Source organism: Aegilops tauschii, chromosome 2 (assembly GCF_002575655.3).
Source record: "Aegilops tauschii subsp. strangulata cultivar AL8/78 chromosome 2, Aet v6.0, whole genome shotgun sequence".
Classification (NCBI taxonomy): Eukaryota; Viridiplantae; Streptophyta; class Magnoliopsida; order Poales; family Poaceae; genus Aegilops; species Aegilops tauschii.
In genome coordinates, this window is record NC_053036.3 from 565,051,790 (window position 1) to 565,077,251 (window position 25,462).

The window sequence follows — 25,462 nt, forward strand, 5'->3', positions numbered from 1 at the left end:
CAGACGGCAAAGAGTGTGGTGCCCCCCCCCCGGCTCGTTTGAAAAAATCTTAACGGCCCACCTCTTTGCCGTCCGCTAGCAGACGGCAAAGAGGCAAAAAGGCGGACGGCAAAGGCTGGCTGACGGCAAAGAGGGCACTTGCCTAACGGCAGGTACCCCCCGCCCGTTACTCACTTCGTCCTCGCCCGCCCTTCTCCTCCGACCCCGCCGCCGCCGCCGCCGCCCGCCGCCCCGTCGCCCCCGCCGCCCCGGCTCCCCGCCGCCCCACCGCCCCGTCGCCCCCCGCCCCGGCCCCCCGCCGCCCCGCGCCCCACCGCCGCCCCGGCCCACAGCCGCCCCGCGCCCCCCGCCGCCTCCTCCACCGCCCCGCCCCGGCCTCCCGCCGCCCGGCCCCCCCGCCGCCCCGGCCCCCCGCCGCCCGGGCCCCCGCCGCCCCGCCTCCTCCACCGCCCCGCCCCGGCCCCCCGCCGGCCGGGCCCCCGCCGCCCCGCCTCCTCCACCGCCCCGCCCCGGCCCCCCGTCGCCGGCCCCTCCCCGACCCGTCGCCGCCCCCCACAGTGAGCCCCTCGATCCCATTTTTTTTCTGTTTTTTGTTTTTTTTTCTGTTTAGATAAGGTTTTTTTAGTTTAAGTTTTTTCAGTTTAGAATTAATTAGTGTAGGTTATTTAGTTTAATTAGTTTAGGTTTAATTAGTTTAAATAGTTTAGTTTTAATTAGTTTAGGTTTTTAGTTTAGGTTTAGGTTAAGTAGAAGGGGGAAGAAGAAGAAGAAGAAGAAGAGGAGGAGGAGGAGGAGGAGGAGAAGAAGAAGAAGAAGAAGAAGAAGAAGAAGAAGAAGAAGAAGAAGAAGAAGAAGAAGAAGAAGAAGAAGAAGAAGAAGAAGAGGAGGAGGAGGAGGAGGAGGAGGAGGAGAAGAAGAAGAAGAAGAAGAAGAAGAAGAAGAAGAAGAAGAAGAAGAAGAAGAAGAAGAAGAAGAAGAAGAAGAAGAAGAAGAAGAAGAAGAAGAAGAAGAAGAGGAGGAGGAGGAGGAGGAGGAGGAGAAAGAAGAAGAAGCAGAAGAAGAAGACGGGGGATGAGAAGAAGTAGAAGAATGAGAAGAAGTAGAAGTAGTAGAAGAATGAGAAGACCCCCTGACCCCCCAACCCCGACACCACACCCCGACCCTGAGCCTGACCCGACACCCCGACCCCGACACCGACACGGCACCCCGACCCCGACCCGGCACCCCGACCCGACACCCCGACCCCGAGACCCCGACCCCGACACGGCACCCCGAGACCGACACGACACCCCGACCCCGACACGGCACCCCGAGACCGACACGACACCCCGACCCCCGACACGACACCCCCGACACCCCGACACCCTGACCCCGAGACCCCGACCCCGACCCCGACCCCGACCCCGACACCCCGACCCCGAGCCTGACCCGACACCCCGACCCCGACACCGACACGGCACCCCGACCCCGACCTGGCAAAGTAGCTGTTTCCTGTAGTGATAGCAAAAAGATTGGGATGAATACTTATAGATTTGAGATCAGCAATTTCCTTGCTAGAGGATTCACCCTTATTTTTAGGAACATACATAAGCTTGGCAATTTTAGTTGGAGGACTTGGAGTATTCTTTACGGAAGAAAAAGCGGTTCCCAAGTTGGTAATGATACCCTCAAGTTTATCGATTCTAGTGGAATCCTGATTTATTCTTTCATTAACTATGGGTTCCTTCTCCTTAATATTTTTCAAAGTAACTCCTACTTTAGATCCATATTGGGTAATTTGGTCGTGGATCTTTTTATCCAAATTTTCAATTAACTCTACGGTAGCAACTTTATTTTCAATAATTTCAAGTCTTTGCATTACATGCTCCAAAGTTAACATAGTTCCATTAACCAAAAGAGGTGGTGAGCCAAACAAATCTATCATAGCATTATGAGAATCAAAAGTATGGCTACCCAAGAAATTCCCTCCGGTAATGGTATCAAGGATATATCTGTACCAAGGAGTAGCGCCTACATAAAAATTGCGGAGAAGAACGGAAGTAGATTGCTTCCTGGTAGATCTATTTTGAGCATTGCAAATTCTATACCAAGCGTCTTTTAGATTTTCTCCTTCCCTTTGCATAAAATTAAGAACTTCATTTTCGGGAGACAACGGAGAAGATAGGGAACTAGCCATAACAACAAGCAAGCGATCCAACACACGAGCAAACAAGAAGCAAGTGAAAAAGAGGCGAACGGAAAAGAGAGAGGGCGGATAAAACGGCAAGGGTGAAGCGGGGGAGAGGAAAACGAGAGGCAAATGGCAAATAATTTAATGCGGGAGATAAGGGTTTGTGATGGGTACTTGGTATGTTGACTTTTGCGTAGACTCCCCGGCAACAGCGCCAGAAATCCTTCTTGCTACCTCTTGAGCACTGCGTTGGTTTTCCCTTGAAGAGGAAAGGGTGATGCAGTAAAGCAGCGTAAGTATTTCCCTCAGTTTTTGAGAACCAAGGTATCAATCCAGTAGAAGGCCACGCACGAGCCCCTCGCACCTACACAAACAAATAAAATCCTCGCAACCAACGCAATAAAGGGGTTGTCAATCCCTTCACGGTCACTTACGAGAGTGAGATCTGATAGATATGATAAGATAATATTTTTGGTATTTTTCTGATAAAGATGCAAAGTAAAGAAAGCAAAATAAAAACGGCGCCAGAAATAGCTTGTTGTCGGGAGATTAATATGATGGAAAAAAGACCCGGGTGCCATAGGTTTCACTAGTGGCTTCTCTCGAGAGCATAAGTATTACGATGGGTAAACAAATTACTGTTGAGCAATTGACAGAATTGAGCATAGTTATGAGAATATCTAGGTATGATCATGTATATAGGCATCATGTCCGCGACAAGTAGACCGACTCTTGCCTGCATCTACTACTATACTCCACACATCGACCGCTATCCAGCATGCATCTAGAGTATTAAGTTCATAAGAATGAAGTAACGCTTTAAGTAAGATGACATGATGTAGAGGGATAAACTCATGCAATATGAAATAAACCCCATCTTGTTATCCTCGATGACCACAATACAATACTTGCCTTGCTGTCCCTACTGTCACTGGGAAAGGACACCGCAAGATTGAACCCAAAGCTAAGCACTTCTCCCATTGCAAGAAAGATCAATCTAGTAGGCCAAACCAAACTTATAATTCGAAGAGACTTGCAAAGATAACCAATCATACATAAAAGAATTCAGAGAAGATTCAAATATTGGTCATAAATAAACTTGATCATAAACCCACAATTCATCGGTCTCAACAAACACACCGCAAAAGAAGATTACATTGAATAGATCTCCACAAGAGAGGGGGAGAACATTGTATTGAGATCCAAAAAGAGAGAAGAAGCCATCTAGCTAATAACTATGGACCCGAAGGTCTGAGGTAAACTACTGACACATCATCGGAGAGGCTATGGTGTTGATGTAGAAGCCCTCCGTGATCGATGCCCCCTCTGGCGGAGCTCCGAAAAAGGCCCCAAGATGGGATCTCACAGGTACAGAAGGTTGCGGCGGTGGAATTAGGTTTTTGGCTCCGTATCTGATAGTTTGGGGGTACGTAGGTATATATAGGAGGAAGAAGTACGTCGGTGGAGCAACGTGGGGCCCACAAGGGTGGAGGGCGCGACCAGTAGGCGCGCCCCCCTACCTCGTGCCTTCCTGGTAGCTTTCTTGACGTAGGGTCCAAGTCCTCTGGATCACGTTCGTTCCAAAAATCACGTTCCCGAAGGTTTCATTCCGTTTGGACTCCCTTTGATATTCTTTTTTTGCAAAACTCTGAAATAGGCAAAAAAACAGCAATTCTGGGCTGGGCCTCCGGTTAATAGGTTAGTCCCAAAAATAATATAAAAGTGTATAATAAAGCCCAATAATGACCAAAACGGAATTAATATAGCATGAACAATCAAAAATTATAGATACGTTGGAGACGTACCAATAGTCTCACACCAACTAGGCGTATCAACGGGCCATGGAGATGCCCATCAATAGATATCAATGTGAGTGAGTAGGGATTGCCATGCAACGGATGCACTAGAGCTATAAGTATATGAAAGCTCAACAAAAGAAACTAAGTGGGTGTGCATCCAACTCGCTTGCTCACGAAGACCTAGGGCATTTTGAGGAAGCCCATCATTGGAATATACAAGCCAAGTTATATAATGAAAAATTCCCACTAGTATATGAAAGTGATATCATAGGAGACTCTCTATCATGAAGATCATGGTGCTACTTTGAGGCACAAGTGTGGTAAAAGGATAGTAGCATTGTCCCTTCTCTCTTTTCTCTCATTTTTTTCTTTGGGCCTTTTCTCTTTTTTTGTGGCCTCTTTTTTTCTTCTCTTTTTTTTCGTCCGGAGTCTCATCCCGACTTGTTGGGGAATCATAGTCTCCATCATCCTTTCCTCACTTGGGACAATTCTCTAATAATGATGATCATCACACTTTTATTTACTTTACAACTCAAGAATTACAACTCAAAACTTAGAACAAAATATGACTCTATGTGAATGCCTCTGGCGGTGTACCGGGATATGCAATGAATCAAGAGTGACATGTATGAATTAATTATGAACGGTGGCTTTGCCACAAATACGATGTCAACTACATGATCATGCAAAGCAATATGACAATGATGGAGCGTGTCATAATAAACGAAACAGTGGTAAGTTGCATGGCAATATATCTCGGAATGGCTATGGAAATGCCATAATAGGTAGGTATGGTGGCTGTTTTGAGGAAGGTATATGGTGGGTGTATGATACCGGCGAAAAGTGCGCGGTATTAGAGAGGCTAGCAATGGTGGAAGGAAGAGAGTGCGTATAATCCATGGACTCAACATTAGTCATAAAGAACTCATATACTTGTTGCAAAAATCTACAGGTTATCAAAGCAAAGTATTACGCGCATGCTCCTAGGGGGATAGATTGGTAGGAAAAGACCATCGCTCGTCCCCGACCGCCACTCATAAGGAAGACAATCAATAAATAAATCATGCTCCGACTTCATCACATAACGGTTCACCATACGTGCATGCTATGGGAATCACAAACTTTAACGCAAGTATTTTCTCAAATTCAGAACTACTCAACTAGCATGACTCTAATATCACCATCTTCATATCTCAAAACAATTATCAAGCATCAAACTTCTCATAGTATTCAACACACTCATAAGATTTTTTTTACTAATCTTGGATGCCTATCATAATTAAAGCAAATTACCATGCTGTTTTGTAGGACTCTCAAAATAATATAAGTTAAGCATGAGAGAACAATAGTTTCTATAAAACAAATCCACCACCGTGCTCTAAAAGATATAAGTGAAGCACTAGAGCAAAAACTATATAGCTCAAAAGATATAAGTGAAGCACATAGAGTATTCTAATAAATTCGGAATCATGTGTGTCTCTCTCAAAAGGTGTGTACAGCAAGGATGATTGTGGTAAACTAAAAAGCAAAGACTCAAATAATACAAGACGCTCCAAGCAAAACACATATCATGTGGTGAATAAAAATATAGCTCCAAGTAAAGTTACCGATGGACGAAGACGAAAGAGGGGATGCCTTCCGGGGAATCCCCAAGCTTTGGCTTTTTGGTGTCCTTAGATTATCTTGGGGTGCCATGGGCATCCCCAAGCTTAGGCTCTTGCCACTCCTTGTTCCATAATCCATCAAATCTTTTACCCAAAACTTGAAAACTTCACAACACAAAACTCAACAGAAAATCTCGTGAGCTCCGTTAGCGAAAGAAAACAAAACACCACTTCAAGGTACTGTATTGAACTCATTCTTTATTTATATTGGTGTTAAACCTACTGTATTCCAACTTTTCTATGGTTTATAAACTCTTTTACTAGTCATAGATTCATCCAAATAAGCAAACAACACACGAAAAACAGAATCTGTCAAAAACAGAACAGTCTATAGTAATCTGTAACTAACGCAAACTTCTGGAACTCAGAAAAATCTACCAAAATAGGAAGACCTAGACAATTTGTTTATTGATCTACTGCAATTGGAATCAGTATTTTATAACGTTCTGGTGATTTTAATTATTTTCGTGAACAGAAAGTTTCTGGAATTTTCAGCAAGATCAAATAACTATCATCCAAGAAGATCCTATAGGTTTAACTTGGCACAAACACTAATTAAAACATAAAAACAAATCTAACCAGAGGCTAGATCAAATATTTATTCCTAAACAGAAGGAAAAAGCAAGAAACTAAAATAAAATTGGGTTGCCTCCCAACAAGCGCTATCGTTTAACGCCCCTAGCTAGGCATTAATAATTTTAACGATGCTCACATCAAAGACAAGAATTGAAGCACAAAGAGAGCATCATAAAACACGTGATAAACACATCTAAGTCTAACATACTTCCTATGCATAGGCATTTTATAAGCAAACAAATTATCATAGCAAGCAAAAATTAGCATATGCAAGGAAGAAGAAAGAGATGATAGCAATCTCAAGATGACGAGAGGTAATTTAGTAAGATAAAAATTTCTACAACCATATTTTCCTCTCTCATAATAGTTACATGTAGGATCATAGGCAAATTGAACAAAATAGCTATCACATAACATACCCTCAACACGATCCACATGCATGTGAAGTTGACACTCTTCCAAAATAGTGGGATTATCATTAACTAAAGTCATGACCTCTCCAAACCCACTTTTATCAAAAATACCATAAGATTGAACATTATCCAAATATGTGGGATCTAAAGTTGACACTCTTCCAAACGCACTTTCAATAATATTGCAAACACTGTTATCAATCTCATATTCATCATGGGGCTTAAATAAATTTTCAAGATCATAAGAAGAACTATCACCTCAATCATGATCATTGCAACAAGTAGAGGACATAGCAAAACTAGCATCCCCAAGCTTAGGGTTTTGCATATTTTTAGCACAATTGAAATCGATAGAATTTATAGTAAAATCATTGCAATCATGCTTTTTATTCAAAGATCTATCGTGAATCGCTTCATAAAGTACTTTATCAAAAATTCCAGATTCACGAATTTCAAGCAAAACCTCATAAAGATAATCTAGTGCACTCAATTCACTAGCAATAGGTTCATCATAATTGGATCACTTAAAGAGATTAGCAAGTGGATGAGGATCCATAAACTTTTAGCAAGCGAAGATGCAAGCAAAAAGAAGGTACATGGTAACACAAGCAAACAAAAGATTGAACGGAAGAAGGGCGAATAAAACGGCAAAGGTGAAGTGGGGGAGAGGAAAACGAGAGGCAAATGGCAAATAATGTAATGCGAGGGATAAGAGTTTGTGATGGGTACCTGGTATGTCTTGACTTGTGCGTAGACTCCCCGGCAACGGCGCCAGAAATGGCTCGTTGTCGGGAGTTCAAATCTTGACTTGACTTTGCGTAAGCCTCCCCGGCAACGGCGCCAGAAATCCTTCTTGCTACCTCTTGAGCATTGCGTTGGTTTCCCTTGAAGAGGAAAGGGTGATGCAGTAAAGTAGCGTAAATATTTCCCTCAGTTTTTGAGAACCAAGGTATCAATCCAGTAGGAGATCACGCACAAGTCCCACACACCTACACAAACAAATAAGAACCTCGCAACCAACGCGATAAATGAGTTGTCAATCCCTTCACGGTCACTTACGAGAGTGAGACCTGATAGATATGAAAAGGTAATATTTTTGGTATTTTTATGATAAAGATGCAAAGTAAAATAAACGGCAATAAAAATAGCTAAGTGTTGGAAGATTAATATGATGGAAAATAGACTCGGGGGGGGGCATAGGTTTCACTAGTGGCTTCTCTCAAGAGCATAAGTATTACAGTGGGTAAACGAATTACTGTCGAGCAATTGATAGAATTTAGCATAGTTATGAGAATATCTAGGTATGATCATATATATAGGCATCACATCCGCGACAAGTAGATCGAAACGATTCTGCATCTACTACTATTACTCCACACATCGACCGCTATCCAGCATGCATCTAGAGTATTAAGTTCATAAGAACAGAGTAATGCTTTAAGTAAGATGACATGATGTAGAGGGATAAACTCATGCAATATGATATAAACCCCATATTTTTATCCTCGATGGCAACAATACAATACGTGCCTTGCTGCCCCTGCTGTCACTGGGAAAGGACACCGCAAGATTGAACCCAAAGCTAAGCACTTCTCCTATTGCAAGAAAGATCAATCTAGTAGGCCAAACCAAACTGATAATTCGAAGAGACTTGCAAAGATAACCAATCATACATAAAAGAATTCAGAGGAGATTCAAATATTGTTCATAGATAATCTTGATCATAAACCCACAATTCATCGGATCTCGACAAACACACCGCAAAAGAAGATTACATCGAATAGATCTCCAAGAAGATCAAGGAGAACTTTGTATTGAGATCCAAAGAGAGAGAAGAAGCCATCTAGCTAATAACTATGGACCCGAAGGTCTGAGGTAAACTACTCACACATCATCGAAAAGGCTATGGTGTTGATGTAGAAGCCCTCCATGATCAATGCCCCCTCCGGCGGAGCGCCGGAAAAGGCCCCAAGATGGGATCTCATGGGTACAGAAGGTTGCGGCGGTGGAAATAGGGTTTTGGCTCCGTATCTGATGTTTCCAGGGTATCTGGGTATATATAGGAGGAAGAAGTACATCGGTGGAGCAACATGGCCCCATGAGGGAGGGGGGTAGGCGTGCGCCCCTGCCTCGTGCTCTCCTCGTTGATTGCTTTACGTAGACTCCAAGTCCTCTGAATCACGTTTGTTCCGAAAATCACGTTCCCGAAGGTTTCATTCCGTTTGGACTCTGTTTGATATCCTTTTCCTTCGAAACACTGAAATAGGCAAAAAACAGCAATTCGGGCTGGGCCTCCGGTTAATAGGTTAGTCCCAAAAATAATATAAAAGTGTATAGTAAAGCCCATTAAACATCCAAAACAGAATATAATATAGCATGGACCAATCAAAAATTATATATACGTTGGAGATGTATCACCTCTTCACTCAGATCTAAAGATGATGGACGAATGCACCCAACAGCTTTGTCGTGGGCGGCGACGGAGGAGAAGATCTTTGCACATACCTTCAAACTCTGTCGCTATCTTCTACCTGTAAATGAAAACAGACCTTACTTATCAGAGAAGCAAATGTAAAATTGTTAAGATTAGATGTATTCAACAGAGACACTTCAATTCACAGAGCTCAATATGTACTAGCTTAAATTCAAATGCTTTACTCAAGATTGAGATATCATATTGGACTCTGGCTGCACACTAACTACTCTGTGAGGTTTCCATCCAAGAAACTATCTAGAGAGATAGTAAACGACTAGTCAGAATACGTAAACAACAAACTTTGTGAAAGGAAGAGACGACGTCGCGCGAAGGGCCCAAGCAGCAGTCGGTCAGTAACACGAAATCCAACTTATATAGGCATTCATTCATAATTCAGCAACGAACTGGAAACTAGTGACAGTTTGTTTCTAGTGTCACCCGTTGCTTCAGCATCGCTGCAAAGTTTAGTAGTGCCTCCTACTCCTAGCGTGGGATAAATTTTTCATCCTTCAGTCGTTACTGACCCAGCAAAAAACATACATGAAAGACTAGGGGGATCACAACTAAGCCCTGTCTGGATCAATTACACACCATATAATCCAGGTTCTATAATATAACACTCCATACAATCCAGGTTCCTCCGTGTAATAATATCTTGGGAGTTGGAATCGAATCTTAGTCACATATAGGAGTACTATAGGTAGTACATACACGGACACATTATATTATTGATATATGATCCAGCAAAATACTGATCCAGCAAGCAAAACACACACGAAACGAGCAGCGGCCGCCTTCTGGATCCAGCAGCTTTGGCAATCAGTTACTATTGTACTCCCTCCGTTCCTAAATATGAGTCTTTGTAGAGATTTCATTATGGACTACATACAGAACAAAATGAATGAATCCACACTCTAAAATGCATCTACATACATCCGTATGTTGTTCATAGTAGAATCTCTCCAAAGACTTATATTTAGGAACAAAGGGAGTAGTTACCTAGGAAGGGTCGTCGTCGCGGCATCGGGTGATGGACTCGCAGCCGCGGGTGTAGGGGTTGGCGGTGGTGCTGGTGCGGCAGTTGTAGTAGGGCACCCCTGGCCAGAAGCACGGCACGACGCCCCCCCCCCCCCCCCCCCCCCGCAGCGCGTCGTAGCTGATGTACCTTCGCCCGCCGCCGGTCGCCCACAGCAGCCGCCTATGCGCCGCCGGTTCCGCGCCCATCTGCGCCGCCTCCACCCCCATGTCTGCGTCCATGTCCAGGGTGGCGATGGTGATGGCATCGTGGCCTCCTCTCCCCTGCACGAGCAGCAGCAGCAGTAGGAGGATTACTGGATTAGCAGCGGCAGCACGGGGGTGGCCGCCCATGGAGGCATTGCTGGAGGAGGAGGGGGAGGGGGGAGCTGAGATCTCAAAGAGTGGAACAGTTGCTCTGGCTGGATCTTTTCTCCATGGAGAGGAGGTTGAGGAAGGGGGAACGACAAAGGAGATGAGGTTGAGGAAGGGGGGACGGGAGGCCGCCGGTGTGGAGGGGGTCTCGATCTAGATCTGGCTCGGGGTGGGTGGCGTGGGAGTGGAGTGGACGGTTGGTGGCATAGCAATAGCGTGGTGTGTCCCATCTGCGCTACAACTATTGTCTGTTGAGGAGGCAGGGTGGAAATCATTTACTAGCAGCGTAGGTTTTTTGTGCCCGCGCTACTACTATGCCATACCAGTAGCGCATTTTTTTGCCCGCGCTACTACTAAATAGCAATAGCGCGGGTCAAATAACCCACGCTACTACTAAATGTTTATCTATAAGGGTTTTCCTAGTAGTGAGGAAGACAATGAAGCTCCTACTAGGAACTAAGAGATAGAGGATCACAAGGTCCTTTAGTGATTATTTCATTGCAGACCTTGTTGTGATGAATATTAGTTGGGTTATAGACCCATTTAACAATTTCAGAAAATCCCTAAGGGCCCATGCTGTCAAGGGTGTGGTGAAAAGTTTAGTCCCACATGGCTAGTTGAGAGAGATGTACACCAACTTACAAGGTGAGCTCTTCTCTCACTAGTATGAGTTGGTGTGAAGGAATGAGAGGTGTTCCACACGAGCGCTTCTCCTCCGTCGCCCGCCTCGTCACGACGCGCGCGCGCGCACCATGGGTTGCGGGAATGAGCCGAGCCGATGCAATGTTTTGCCGGTCAAATTTGGAGAGTCCATTATAGACACAAAATGAATGTGAGACGCCATATTCATTGCGGAAATGGAAACGTCCATAATAAGTACGTTTTATTGTGGAGATGGAAACGTCTGTAATTAAACAGATGAAATGTCTGTAATTAAACGGTTTTATTGCTGGACCGTTCTCCTACCCGACTGGCTATATATACGAGGCATCCCAGCTCAGCCAAAAACACAACACTTCACACCTCCACTGCTCCCTGGTCGTTCCTTTCACTACTGCTGTCTTCGGTGATCCCATCCTGTCTACCGCGTACACGGCTGACGGGAGAGCAAGCCTCCGAAACCCCGCTTCTCCAGATCCTGTACAGGAGAGAGGCGATTAGGTTTTTGGGGAGCGTCTCCTACGCGACTGCTCGCCTCTGTTCGACTACTTCCTCTACGTCGACTACTTCCGTGTCACCTTCGTCTTCACCATGAGCACTGACGCCGATCGCGTGGCTGCCGAGAAGGCTGCTGCTGACAAGGCGATCGCCAACGAGGCCAACGCCTCCGCTGCTACTACGGCCGATTGGCCTACTGGAGGGTATAACACACTTACCCCGCTCCTGTTTATTTTCATGTATGCAGTACTAGTGGTTTGCGTAGATGTTTCCACTATCTGCCTAGTACGTGCGTACATCATCAAAATTCAGTATGTCATTAGCTCTGCCTATGTCATGTTCATGATTTATTATTGGATTAAATTAATCAAACAATTGCTTAATTTCTCAACAATCCAAAAACCTAATCTGTGTAGGCAATTTTCGATCCATGGTTTTGCTGCTGCACTGAAACCAGCCCCATTTAGGGCGTTGGCAAACCAAAACCATCTTATGGCTCACGGCGATGGACGTGTTCTGGGTCGCCGGTGTTACTCCCACGGGAACGATCGCTCCTGAACAGGAGAAGGCGTTCAGGGAGGCCACCGTCGTCTTTGTTGGATGCGTTCTGAGCGTGATCGGAGATAAGCTGGTTGATGCATACTTACATATGCGGGTTGCCAAGGACTTGTGGGAGGCGCTCGAATCTAAATTCGGCGCAACAGATGCTGGTAGCGAGATGTATATTATGGAGCAGTTCCACGATTACAAAATGGTCGAAAACCGTTCTGTATTGGAACAGGCTCATGAGATACAGTGCATCGCTAAGGAGCTTGAGCTTCTCAAGTGTGTGCTGCCGGGCAAATTTGTCGCGGGTTGCATTACGCTAAGTTACCCAATTCCTGAAGGAACTTTGCCACTACTCTAAAACATCAGAGGCATGAATTCTCAGTTGAGGATGTCATTGGCCATCTGAGTGTCGAGCAGAATTTGAGGGCAAAGGACTCGCACAGAAAAGGGACCGAAGGGATCTCTGTCGCCAATGTGGTGTAGAAGAACTTCAACCCCCACAAGCCCAAGGGGAAGACTGGTGTCCAACAGAATACCGAGTTTAAGAAGAAGGGCAAGAAGACCTTCAAGAAAGATAAGAAGAAGGGTGGTTGTTTCACTTGTGGTTCAGATGAACATTGCGCTGCCAAGTGCCCAAACAAGTTTAAGAAGTCAGGACAGGACTCCAAGACTGTCAACATGATTGTGAGCAACGATGAGAGTGGGCCATCTGGGTACGGTAATTTGTTTACTGTATTTTCAGTTTGTCAATCTACCGATTGGTGGATTGACACAGGTGCAAATATTCATGTGTGTGTGCTGACATTTCATTGTTTTCTTCTTATCAGGCCATAGGGAACGGGTCCGTACTGATGGGGAACTGTGCGAGTGCTTCTGTTCATGGTGTTGGCATGGTCGATCTGAAGTTTACTTCGGGAAGGATCGTGCAACTGAAGAACGTGCAGCATGTCCCCGCCATCAAGAAGAATCTCGTTAGTGGTTCCATTCTATGTAGAGAAGGGTTTAAATTGGTATTCGAGTCTAATAAAGTAGTTGTTACGAAATATGGCCTGGTTGTTAGAAAAGGTTATGAATGCGGAGGTCTGTTCCGCTTTTCCCTCGTTGATTTTTGTAATAAAGTCATGAACAATATTCATTCGAGTGTTAATGAAACAGAAGTTTGGCATTCACATCTTTGTCACATTGGTTTTGGTAGTATGACGCGGTTAGCAAAATTGAATTTAATCCCAAGTTTCACTTTAGCCAAAGGTTCTAAGCGCCATTCGTGTGTGCAAGCAAAGCAACCTCGCAAGCCCCATAAGGCTGCGGAGGAGAGACATTTGGCGTCGTTAGAACTCATACATTCTGATCTTTGTGAGATGAATGGTGTATTGACTAAAGGTGGAAAAAGATACTCCATGACACTAATAGATGATTCTACTAGATATTGCTATGTATATCTTTTAAACACTAAAGATGAGGCTCTACACTACTTTAAAATCTATAAGGCAGAAGTTGAGAATCAACTTGAAAAGAAAATAAAACGAGTTCGGTCTGATCGTGGTGGAGAGTATTTCTCTAATGAGTTTGATTCTTTATGTGCGGAACATGGAATTATTCATGAGAGGACGCCTCCCTATTCACCTCAGTCAAATGGGTTGCCGAACGAAAAAACTGTACTCTAACAGATTTGGTTAATGCTATGTTAGATACATCGGGTTTATCCAAGGCATGGTGGGGGAGGCTATATTGACATCATGTCATGTCCTGAATAAAGTTCTGACAAAAGACAATGAGATCACTCCCTATGAACAATGTGAAAAGAGAAGAACGACACTCTCGTACTTACGTACTTGGGGCTGCTTGGCGAAAGTCAATGTGCCAATCCCCAAAAAGCGTAAGCTTGGACCAAAGACCATGGACTGCGTTAATTTGGGCTATGCTAAGAATAGCGTCGGCTATAGATTTCTGGTAGTGAAATCTGAGGTACCTGACGTGAAGGTCGGTACGATTATGGAGTCTAAATATGCTACATTCTTTGAGGATATTTTCCCTATGAAAGATATGCAAAGCACTTCTAGGCTGGAATCTGATGAGACTCCTGAACCTGCCATTCCGATGGAATATTATGAACAGACACATGATGGAAATCCTGAGGAGGATGACAAGGAAACCCTTGGTAGGGGCAAGAGACAGAGGACTGCAAAGTCTTTTGGTGATGATTTCCTTGTATACCTTGTGGATGATACTCCCACTTCTATTTCAGAAGCTTATGCGTCTCCGGATGCTGACTACTGGAAAGAAGCGGTCCGTAGCGAGATGGACTCCATCATGGCTAACAGGACATGGGAAATCACTGAACGCCCCTATGGCCGTAAACCATTGGGATGTAAATGGGTGTTCAAAAAGAAGCTTAGGCCCGATGGTACGATTGAAAAGTACAAGGCTAGGCTTGTGGCCAAGGGCCATAAAGAAGAGGAAGATTTCTTCGATACTTATTCACCTGTGGCCAGACTGACCACCATTCGAGTATTACTCTCCTTGGCGGCCTCGCATGGTCTTCTCGTCCACGAGATGGATGTTAAGACGGCTTTCCTGAATGGAGAGCTAAACGAGGAAATCTACATGCAACAGCCAGATGGCTTTGTGATAGATGGTCAGGAAGGAAAAGTGTGTAGGTTGCTGAAATCTTTGTATGGCCTGAAACAAGCACCTAAGCAATGGCATGATAAGTTTAATACAACTCTGACATCTGTTGGTTTCGTTGTTAATGAAGCTGACAAATGTGTATACTATCGCCATGGTGGGGAAGGAGTTATACTGTGCTTGTATGTTGATGACTTACTGGTATTCGGAACCAACCTCAAAGTCATTGAGGAGGTCAAGTCGTTTCTATCTCAGAACTTTGAGATGAAAGACCTTGGTGTGGCTGATGTTATCTTGAACATCAAGCTACTGAGAGATAATGAGGGTGGGATTACACTTCTGCAATCCTATTATGTTGAGAAGGTGTTGAGTCGTTTTGGGTATGCAGACTGCACACCGTCTCAAACACCATATGATCCTAGCGTGTTGATTCGAAAGTCCAAAGGCACGGCTATAGATCAATTAAGATACTCTCAAATCATTGGTTCACTTATGTACCTAGGGAGCGCTACGAGGCCTGACATCGCCTTTGCTGTGAGCATACTGAGTCAGTTTGTTTCAAAACCGGGTGATGTACATTGGCGTGCTGTTGAAAGAGTTATGCGCTATCTGGAGGGTACTATGAACTATGGACTTCACTATACCGGATACCCGTCAATACTTGAAGGGTATAGTGATGCGAATTGGATCTCTGATGTTGATGAGATGAAGGCCACAACTGGGTATATGTTTACTCTTGGAGGTGGCGTTGTTTCCTGGAAGTCTTGCAAGCAAACGATCTTAACAAGATCGACAATGGAAGCAGAATTAACGGCATTAGACACATCTGGTGTCGAAGCAGGATGGCTTCGAGATCTTTTGATGGACTCGCCAGTGGTTGATAAACCGGTTCTGGCTATCCTTATGAACTGTGACAATTAGACTGTCATCACTAAGGTGAAGAGTTCAAAGGATAACATGAAGTCCAACAAACACATAAGAATGGGACTAAAAGTTGTCAGAAAACTAAGAAACTCTGGAGTGATAGCGTTGGAATATGTCCAAACGGCTAAGAATCTGGCAGATCCCTTTACAAAAGGGCTATCGCGTGTTGTGATAGATAATGCATCGAGGGAGATGGGTATGAGACCCACATGAGTTGCCATGGTAGTAACCCAACCTATGTGATCAGAGATCCCGTGAAGTAGGACCTGGGAAAACAAGCTAGTGGTTAACTGAGGAGAGTATTTGAACAAACCCACTCCGTTGGAGATGCACAACTCTCGGTAACTGTATGGCAGGTTGACTTTTGTCTTAATGTGTTCCAAGGCTTATAAAAGCAAGATGCTATCCTATAGAGCGATCTTTGGAGGAACACACCTATATGAGCCTGACTACTGGTCATAGTCTATGAGATTAGGGTGATCTCTAGTAAGTTCATGAACAGGCCAGGAGTGACCAATATGCTCCACCCGAGGGGTCAGCCTTCGGCAGCCTTGTACTGGTAAGACACTTGGTGAAACTCCTTCACGCCAAATTGACAATCCAAGGCCTAGTCCATTGTTCAGTTGTGGAGGAGTGTAGCTATTTGTTCTAGGTGGATGTTCAACCTTAACAGGTATCCACTGAAAATACTGGTATATTAAAACAGAGGACAACACCATGGGCCTTCGGGATCTGGTGGGGGATTGCTGAATATTAGTCGGGCTATAGGCCCATTTAACAATTTCAGAAAATCTCTAAGGGCCCATGTTGTCAAGGGAGTGGTGGGAAGTTTAGTCCCACATGGCTAGTTGAGAGAGATGTACACCAACTTATAAGGTGAGCTCTTCTCCCACTAGTATGAGTTGGTGTGAAGGAAGGAGAGGTGTTCACACACGCGCTCCTCCTCCGCCGCCCGCCTCGGCACGACGCGCGCGCGCCGTGGGTTGCGAGAATGAGCCGAGCCGATGCAATGTTTTGCCGGTCAAATTTGGAGAGTCCATTACAGACACAAAATGAATGTGAGACGTCATATTCATGGCGGAAATGGAAACATCCATAATAAATACGTTTTATTGTGGAGATGGAAATGTCTATAATTAAACGTGTTTTTATGGAGATGAAACATCTGTAATTAAACAGTTTTATTGCTGGACCGTTCTCCTACCCGACTGGCTATATATATGAGGCATCGCAACTCAGAGAAAAACACAACACTTCACACCTCCACTGCTCCCTGGTCGTTCCTTTCACTGCTGCTGTCTTCGGTGATCCCATCCCGTCTACCGCGTACACGGCTGACGGGAGAGCGGGCCTCCGAAACCCCGCTTCTCCAGATCCTGTACGGGAGAGAGGCGATTAGGGTTTTGGGGAGCGTCTCCTACGCGACTGCTCGCCTCTGTTCGACTACTTCCTCTACGTCGACTACTTCCGCGTCACCTTCGTCTGCACCATGAGCACTGACGCCGATCGCGTGGCTGCCGAGAAGGCCGCTGCTGACAAGGCGATCGCCGACGAGGCCAATGCCTCCACTGCTGCTACGGCCGACTGGCCTACTAGAGGGTATAACACACTTACCCCGCTCCTGTTTATTTTCGTGTAAGCAGTACTAGTGGTTTGCGTAGATGTTTCTACTATCTGCCTAGTACGTGCGTACATCATCAAAATTCAGTATGTCATTAGCTCTACCTATGTCATGTTCATGATTTATTATTGGATTAAATTAATCAAACAATTGCTTAATTTCTCAACATGTTGATGGCCCTCCCAATTCCATTCCAGAAGCTTATGCATCCCCAGATGTTGACTACAGGAATGAACGTGTAAGTAGCGAGATGAATTCAATCATGGCTAAGGGCACATGGGAGATCCTCCACCTATAGAATGTAAGTGAGCCTTCAAAGGAAGTTTAGGCTCTGAAAGTACAAGGCTACTCTTGTGGTCAATGGATATATCTAGAAGGAAAGCGAAGATTTCTCATATGCTTACATGTGCCTAGACACAGAATTCGAGTGTTACTCTCATTGGTTTCCTTCTGTGGTCTTCTCCTCATGTGATAGTTAAATGGTTGTGTGGTACAAGGTTAGTAAGAAAAGGTGTGCAAATGATCAAAATATGGGCATGGCTTGGAAACAGTACCTAAGCAATGACATGAGAAGTTTGGTAATTTTTTAACGTCTGATGGCTTTGTTGTTAATGAAGCTGACAAATGTGTATACTATTGTCGTGGTGGGGGCGAAGGAGTCATACTGTACTTGTATATCGATGACATAGCAATATTTGGAACCAGCCACAAAGTCATTGAGGAGGGTATTCTTTTGTCTCATAACTTTGAGATGAACGATCTTGGTGTTACTGATCACTGATGTTATCTTTAACATCAAGGTATTGAGACATGAGTATGGTGGGATTAGACTTTTGCAGTCACATTATGTGTATAAAGTTTTGAGTCGCTTTTGGCTATTCAAATTATGATTATTCTTCAACACCTTATGATCCTATTGTATTGATTCGAAAGAACCAACGAATAGCTGGAGGTCAACTGAGATACTCTCAAGTCATCCGCTTACCTATGTATTTACTAGAACTATGAGTCATGGGTGTTTGCGGTAAGAAAACCGATCCGTCTTGTTTCCAATGCGGGAGGTGTTCATTGATGTGCTCTTGAATGAATCATGCACTATCTAAAGGGAAACGTGAGCTATGTGATACACTATACCGGATATCGGAGAGTACTTGAAGGGTATAATGATTCAAACTGGATTTCTGATGCTCATGTGATAAAGGTCACAAGTGGATATTTGTTCACACGTGGTGGTTACATTATTTCATGAAAGTTTTGCAAGCATACCATCTTAACTGAGGTGAATAATTGGAGTAGAACTCACAACATTGGATACAACCACAAGCTGAATGGCTTCGCGATATCTTGATGGACTTGTCAGTGGATGAAAACCAATTTTGTCTATCCTCATCAACTGAGATAATTAAACTATAATTGTCATAGTGAACAGTTTGAAAGATAATATGAATTATTTAAGGCATGTAAAGAGAAGGCTCAAATCTGTGAGGAGATTGACAAATTACGAAGTGATAGCATCGAATTATATCCAAAATGCTAAGAATCAAGTCAAATCCCTTCATAAATGGGCTATCACGAAATGTGATAGAAATGCATCAAGGGAGATGGGTATGAGACACATGTGAGTTTTCATGGTAAAGCAAACCACGTGATCAGATATCCTGTGAATTAGGACATGTGAAAATAATTTACTGATAAAATAATCTCAAGTGAGCTCATGGGTATGTCATGATTGTGACATATATCCACCACTTAGTATTAGTGAGAAAATAGGTGAAACTTCATGCAAAACTAACAATTCAACACATAGTCAGTTGTGGATAAGTGCTTCCACTTGCTCTTGGTGAATGTTCAGCCTTAATTGATCTCCGATGAAGATACTAGAATATCAAAACAATGTTTAAAACAGAGGACACCATAATGTACCTCCCAAATCTAGTGGGGGATTGTTGAAATTTAGGTCGGCAAACTCATATAAAAATTGATTCCTGGTAAATCTCAGTGGTCCATTTATAATGTCATGACATGGGTTAGAACTTTAATCCCACATCGAGAGTGGAGGAGAGTTTGGACGAAACATATAAAGAACTCTTCATCATCCTATTGTGACATAAGAATAAGAGTGACACACATGTGCTCCTCCTCCTCTATCACTCGCCTTTGACCCGAGCACGTTGTATTTCGTGAATAAGCCAAGCCGGTATCAAAGCTATGTCATGTCTGTGTGCTTAAATGCCGTTGAATGATCAGATAATTAATTTCTAATCAATTACAAGTCGCGAATGAACATGTGAAATGCAATTGACCGCGTTATTGGAAATGTCGTCAAACCCTAGACCTAGACGTCACCAATTCAAATGGCATCTGTTATCTGCCGCCTCTCACATACACCATTGTCGTTCCTCTCACTGCTGCTGCTTTCGGCTACTCCGTCCCGATGTGCATGCATGTGCACGACCATTCAAGAGAGCAAGCCGGAGCCGTGCCCTTTGGGATCCTACACTAGGAGAAGGGATATACGGTTTTGGGGGAACGTTCCGGCACGACTGCTCGCTTCCATCCATCTACATCCATGACTTCGACTACTTCTTCAACTTCTTCGACCACGTCATGGGTAACAACAGTGATGCCACGAAGAAGGCTCCGGATGCTACTTTTGTCGCTACCGTGCCATTGACTTTTCCGAAGGGCATGATTTGTTCATCCTATTTTTATATTCCATGCGCTTGCGGTACATGTTATATTAATTGATTTGCATGTTCGTACACACTCGCATGATTAACTTACAACATGTGATTGATGTTGTTAACATTGTCATACCCCCCAGAAAACATTGTCATCATGATTTTACTATAAATTAAATTATTTAAAAATTTAATAATATTTTCAACAATTACTCTCGTGAGTCGTCTCGCTTGCCGAAATGATTATGGGAGATGAGGGCGGCTATTGGAGACGAGGGGAATTAGTTGACTAGGACTTGGCTTCTATTCTGCGTGTAGGGTTGTTGATCGCCTCTTTGCCCTGTGAAGAAACTGATTTTTGTTACTTACCTTTTATTTGATAAATTGAGAGTTTTTAGTAGAATTTGATAAATTGAGGTAATTTATCTCCGATTTACAAAAACTAAAAAACATCATATCTGACGCTTGTGGGCTCATTTGCATAGCCTGCCTAGTGCGCATAGGCCACAGCCCACCTCAATCGGAGAAGCGAATCTAAGAAACCTAACCCCTCTCAGCCGCACCAAGGGTCTCTCCTCTCACTGTTGCTCGAGCTCCGGCGGCCGGCGGCCGGCGGCCGGGACGGAGGACAGAGGGAAGTACTTCTCCTTCTTCCCTTATTTCTCATACCGAAATACTTGATTGAAGACTGGAGAACTAGAAACTGATTGTTTCTTTTTCCGGCCAATGTCTTTGGGAAGGCAAATCCACAAAGATCCGCTCAAGGGGAAACAAGAGGAAGTGAAAATCAGTTGGCTTTGGCTGTTGCTTCGACTTCAATTCCATCTGAGAATGCACCACCTCAGCCTCGACCCCAACTGCAAAGTGAAACACAAGGAAAATGGCAGTAAGAAAATGGCCTGTGATGCTGAGCTTCTTCCACATGATCCTGACAAAAGGATATCTATCACGATGCATTCTATGAATTATCAAGGATCTCTTCACAGAAGGTCCATGCTCAAAGGGCCATGTCAACCCTATCACCATTATTTACTGGTAAGCAAAGGAGTATGAGTTAAATAAGGCCAGCTTCAGTGTTAATTTGTGATTTTGTACGATAAGTGCAATTGGATTGAATACAGTTTTTATACAGATGCCGCATTTTTTGCCTGTTATTTGTTCAAAACTAAGTGGAAAATTGCGAGGGCTGAAAGTTCTGCTAGAAGGTATTACAAAATAGATATGACTTGTTTGAAAGTCATGTGGTTGGTATAACAGGTGTTCATAATTGGGCTTAAGAGAAATACAACTACAGTAGTTTATTAGACCTAGAACATCAATTTCCCAAGTCAATTCTAATCCTCAACCTGCAAGTTTAAGCGATCTAATCAGATCAAACTCCTTGGGATCCCACAAAGCCACAATAAGTACAGGCTTGGTGTGTGCAATGATACTGAAACTTTTCTTTTTTGAATGCAATACCGTAGGGGAAGCCCCCCGGTGTATATTCTACAAAATTAAGGGGAACTTACAAACTGTACATAAGGTGGGTAAAGAAAGTAAAGAATTTTTTTACAGGAACAGAGATTATAACCAGTCAAGGAGGTGTTCAACAAAAGCTGCCTTGACCCTAGAGCGATGGATCTGCAAATCATTTTGGAAACTTCTTATTTGCAGTCACTTCAAATTTTGCCTGCGGTACACTTGTAAGTTGTAACAACTCTAGAGACAAGTTCTACATTGATGAAGCGTCTTCAATAAAGAATTGTTAGATTCTATCCAAGTTCTTCAGGGATATCAAGTTGTCACTAATCACTATTCTATTTGTTCAACAGCCTTGTTGTTCCTCACAGACACTCCTCTTTTAACCTGGTATGCTTGTATTGTAAGTTGTTGTAACAGCTCCAAAGACAAGTTCTACATCGATGAGGCATCTTCAATGAAGAATCTTTAGATGAAAGAAATTTCTATCCAAGCTCCTCAGGGCTGGCACTATCAAGTTGTCACTAATCAGTTGCTTGTACCCTCTTAGTGTTTTTTTTATGTTAATGTCATTGTTCTACTTGTTCAAGGGCCTCGTTATTCTTCCCAGACACCCATCTTTTGTTCTGTTTCTAGTTAAAAAAAAGGAAGATGATCGCGTAGTCAAATATATTAATCGTAAGTAAAATTTCTCCGAACATTTTGCCTGCACAGATTATTAATTTAACAATCAACAACTTTCTACAGCTGCAGAAATATCACTGCCGGCGGTATCTGACGAGTCCCATTGACTTTGTGTCCAAGTATTTGTCAGTTCCTCCCCTCCTCTTGCATTGAAAAGCAAAGTACACGGATCATATGAACTGGCATCCTCCTCTTTCTTGAGAAGGTTGCAGGAAGCTAAGGGAGCCATTTAGCCATGACAATACCCAACACCCACAGCATGTTGAGCTTTTCCTGTATAGTGTCTGCAGTTGTTGTCATCCTAGGCAGAACTTGCAGTTGCTTGCACTTCACTTACCCCAATTTCAACCCAGGCAACAGGGATGATTTCAGCTTCAGCCCAGGCTCAGCAATCTCAAACAACGCCCTGCAAATCACACCGAACACCGGGAACATGAGCCACCGGTCGGGAAGAGTGGCCTACGCAAGGGAAACCCTCAAGCTGTGGAACAGCAAGCGTACAGCGCTCACGTCGTTCAGTACAGAGTTCGTGCTCAACATCCTCCCACAGAAGGTATGGCCTTCATGCTCACAAACAATCCATCCTTGCCCAGCAACAGCAGCGGCCAGTGGCTGGGCGTATGCAACAAGCAGACAGATGGCGCCAAGACAAACCGAGTAGTTGCCGTCGAATTCGACACCAGGCAGAGCTATGCGGATGAATTTGACGGCAACCATTTCGGCTTCGACTTCAACAGCATCAAATCTTTTCGGCAATACCCGCTCAGTAATCAGTCCATCTTCCTCGCAAGTGGGACTGATGTACGCGTCAGTATGGCATACAATGGTACAACAGGATTGTTTGGAGTAAATCTAGTCCAGCACAGCACAATAGGGGTAGGGCAGTTTGAATCCATCGGAGGTTTGTATGTTAATCTATCACAGTATCTGGCAGACGATGTATATCTGGTGTTTGCAGGTTCCACAGGAGATTTCACCCAACTGAACCAGATAAAGTCCTGGAACTTCACCACAATAGAAAATGATGCCACAGTTGGAATAAGAGTTGGAATAAAGGTGGTTTTGGCTATTGCTGCTTTGGTTATATTTTCTACCTGTTTGGTTGGTGTGTTCTTCATGTGGAGAAGGTTCACACGGCAGAGAAGGCTCGCCAACCGCAACCTTGAGAAAATGATCGATGCACATGGTCCGGTCAAATTTAAGCTCAGGGAGCTTAGGCGTGCGACTGCCAACTTCAGTCCTACACGTAAGCTCGGCAGAGGCGGCTCTGGCACCGTTTACCTCGGCCACATCAATAGGATGAACTTGGAGGTGGCTGTGAAGCGGGTGTCAACGGGCAACGCCGATTCCAACCGAGGAGAGCGGGAGTTTGTCGCGGAGGTGAACACGACCAGCAAGCTGTCCCACCGCAACCTCGTCAAGTTGATCGGCTGGTGCCACGAGGGATCCGAGCTGCTCCTGGTGTACGAGTACTTTCCCATGGGCAGCATGGACAAGCTCTTGTATGCCAGTGCCAGAGAGAGCAACTCGTCGTCAGAGATTAGCACTCTTGAGCTCACATGGGATCGGCGGTACAAGATCATCTGTGGAGTGACATCGGCGCTGGACTACCTGCACCACGGGAGCAGCAAGCGGGTCCTGCACAGGGACGTCAAGCCCAGCAATGTGATGCTCGACGAGGACTACAACGCGCGGTTGGGCACCACTGCACGCAGGCGGGGTCACGCACCACTGCACGCAGGCGGTGGCCGGCACTTGCGGCTACATGGCCTACGAGTGCTTCTTCACCGGCCGCGCCAGCCTCGACACAGACGTGTACGCGTTCGGGGTCTTCATCATTAAGGTGGTCAGCGGGAGGAGCCCCAGCAGCGGCGTGAAGTACATCCACGATAGCGACCAGGTTGGCAAGGAGGATTACTCGAGCGGCGGGCTAGGGCAACACCCCTTGACGGTGCACATCGTGGACTGGACTTGGAGTCTATACGGCGAGGGGAAGGTGAAAGAACATGCGGTGCCCCCATGTTTGGTTTTGGTAATTGATGACAATCTCTATGGACTAATGGTTGCCTTGAGTTATATTTGAAGGTTTTGTCCATAGGCTTTTCTTGGAGTACATTTGTTGGTTTCAAGGAGAGTTTGTGATGACCAAGGTGCTATTCAAGGAATTACCTAAAGATTGGTCTTGTGAGAGGTTGATCAAGACTAAGTAAAAGAGTGAATCAAGTTGATCAACACACAAAACGTAGAAGATGTATCGAGAAGGATCAAGCGATCACATGGTATGGTAAGCATTGTCAATTATGCTTTGTGTACTAACCCATGATCTTCGTGAGAGTTCTTTGTGGGGTTAGGTTGCGGTGTGCAAGTTCAAGGAAGCATCACGAAGAGATCAAATGCTTGAAACTTGTCGTCCATTGTGGTGACAATGGACTTGTGAAGATGTGCGGAAGAGTGGCTCACCCATAGTGGAGTATGGGGGAGCAATCAACTAGTCTTCATCGAGCCAACGCATTCAAGAAAGGTGGTCCGACTTGAGGGAGTCAAGATCGTCTTCATCTAGCTCAAGTGGACCATGTGCAAGGCAAAGGTTTGCCCTTCATAGGTTTTCTATTTTACCGGTCTCATGATGGTAGTTGGGAGACCGGGTTATAGGATCGATTGCCGTACTATCAAGGGGGGCTCTCGATGAGTAGCTTGATTGTATCATTCGTAGAGAGCTCAAACCATTGCATCCTTGCATCATCTTTCTTGGTTCTTGTTTGCTTCTCTTTGTGCGTTTTGGACCTTCTGGTCATCTTGTTGACAAGCTCGAGTTCATCGAAAACGGAGTTCACTTGCATCTTCTATGATGTTTTCGATGTTGGAGGTTATGCCGGTTCTTCTCTGTTGGAGGTTTCACTCCTCTATGTGTTAGGCATACCTCCCCTGCCTCTTCTTACTATAACCAGTCGCTGTTTTGATGCCACTCGTTGTCTTGTATCCAACAAGTTTGAGTTTGCTCAATTCGGAGATCATTTGCAGAAGTTATGGCAGTTCTGGTTTATTGGATCCATCTGTTGTCTTTAGCTGCGTTTTGATAGCATCCTATGTTTTCCTTGTCTATGCAAATATTGCTCTTGTTTGCCGAACTAGGGGGTGCGGTAGTACCGCAAGGACCCACGGTAGTACCGTTTCTAGTAAGCGGTAGTACCATGGTCCCTGCTTAGTTCCGCAGGTACGCGGCAGTAAGGGGCGGATGTAATTTTTTACATCCCCGCCTCGCGCGGTAGTAC

The 25,462-nt window shown here is 44.6% G+C and overlaps 1 pseudogene; it reads left to right on the plus strand.

Moving 5' to 3' along the window:
• The first annotated feature begins 20,565 nt into the window (after nt 1-20,565).
• LOC109777492 (probable L-type lectin-domain containing receptor kinase S.5) lies at nt 20,566-25,149 on the plus strand (annotated as a pseudogene).
• The last annotated feature ends 313 nt before the right edge of the window (nt 25,150-25,462 follow it).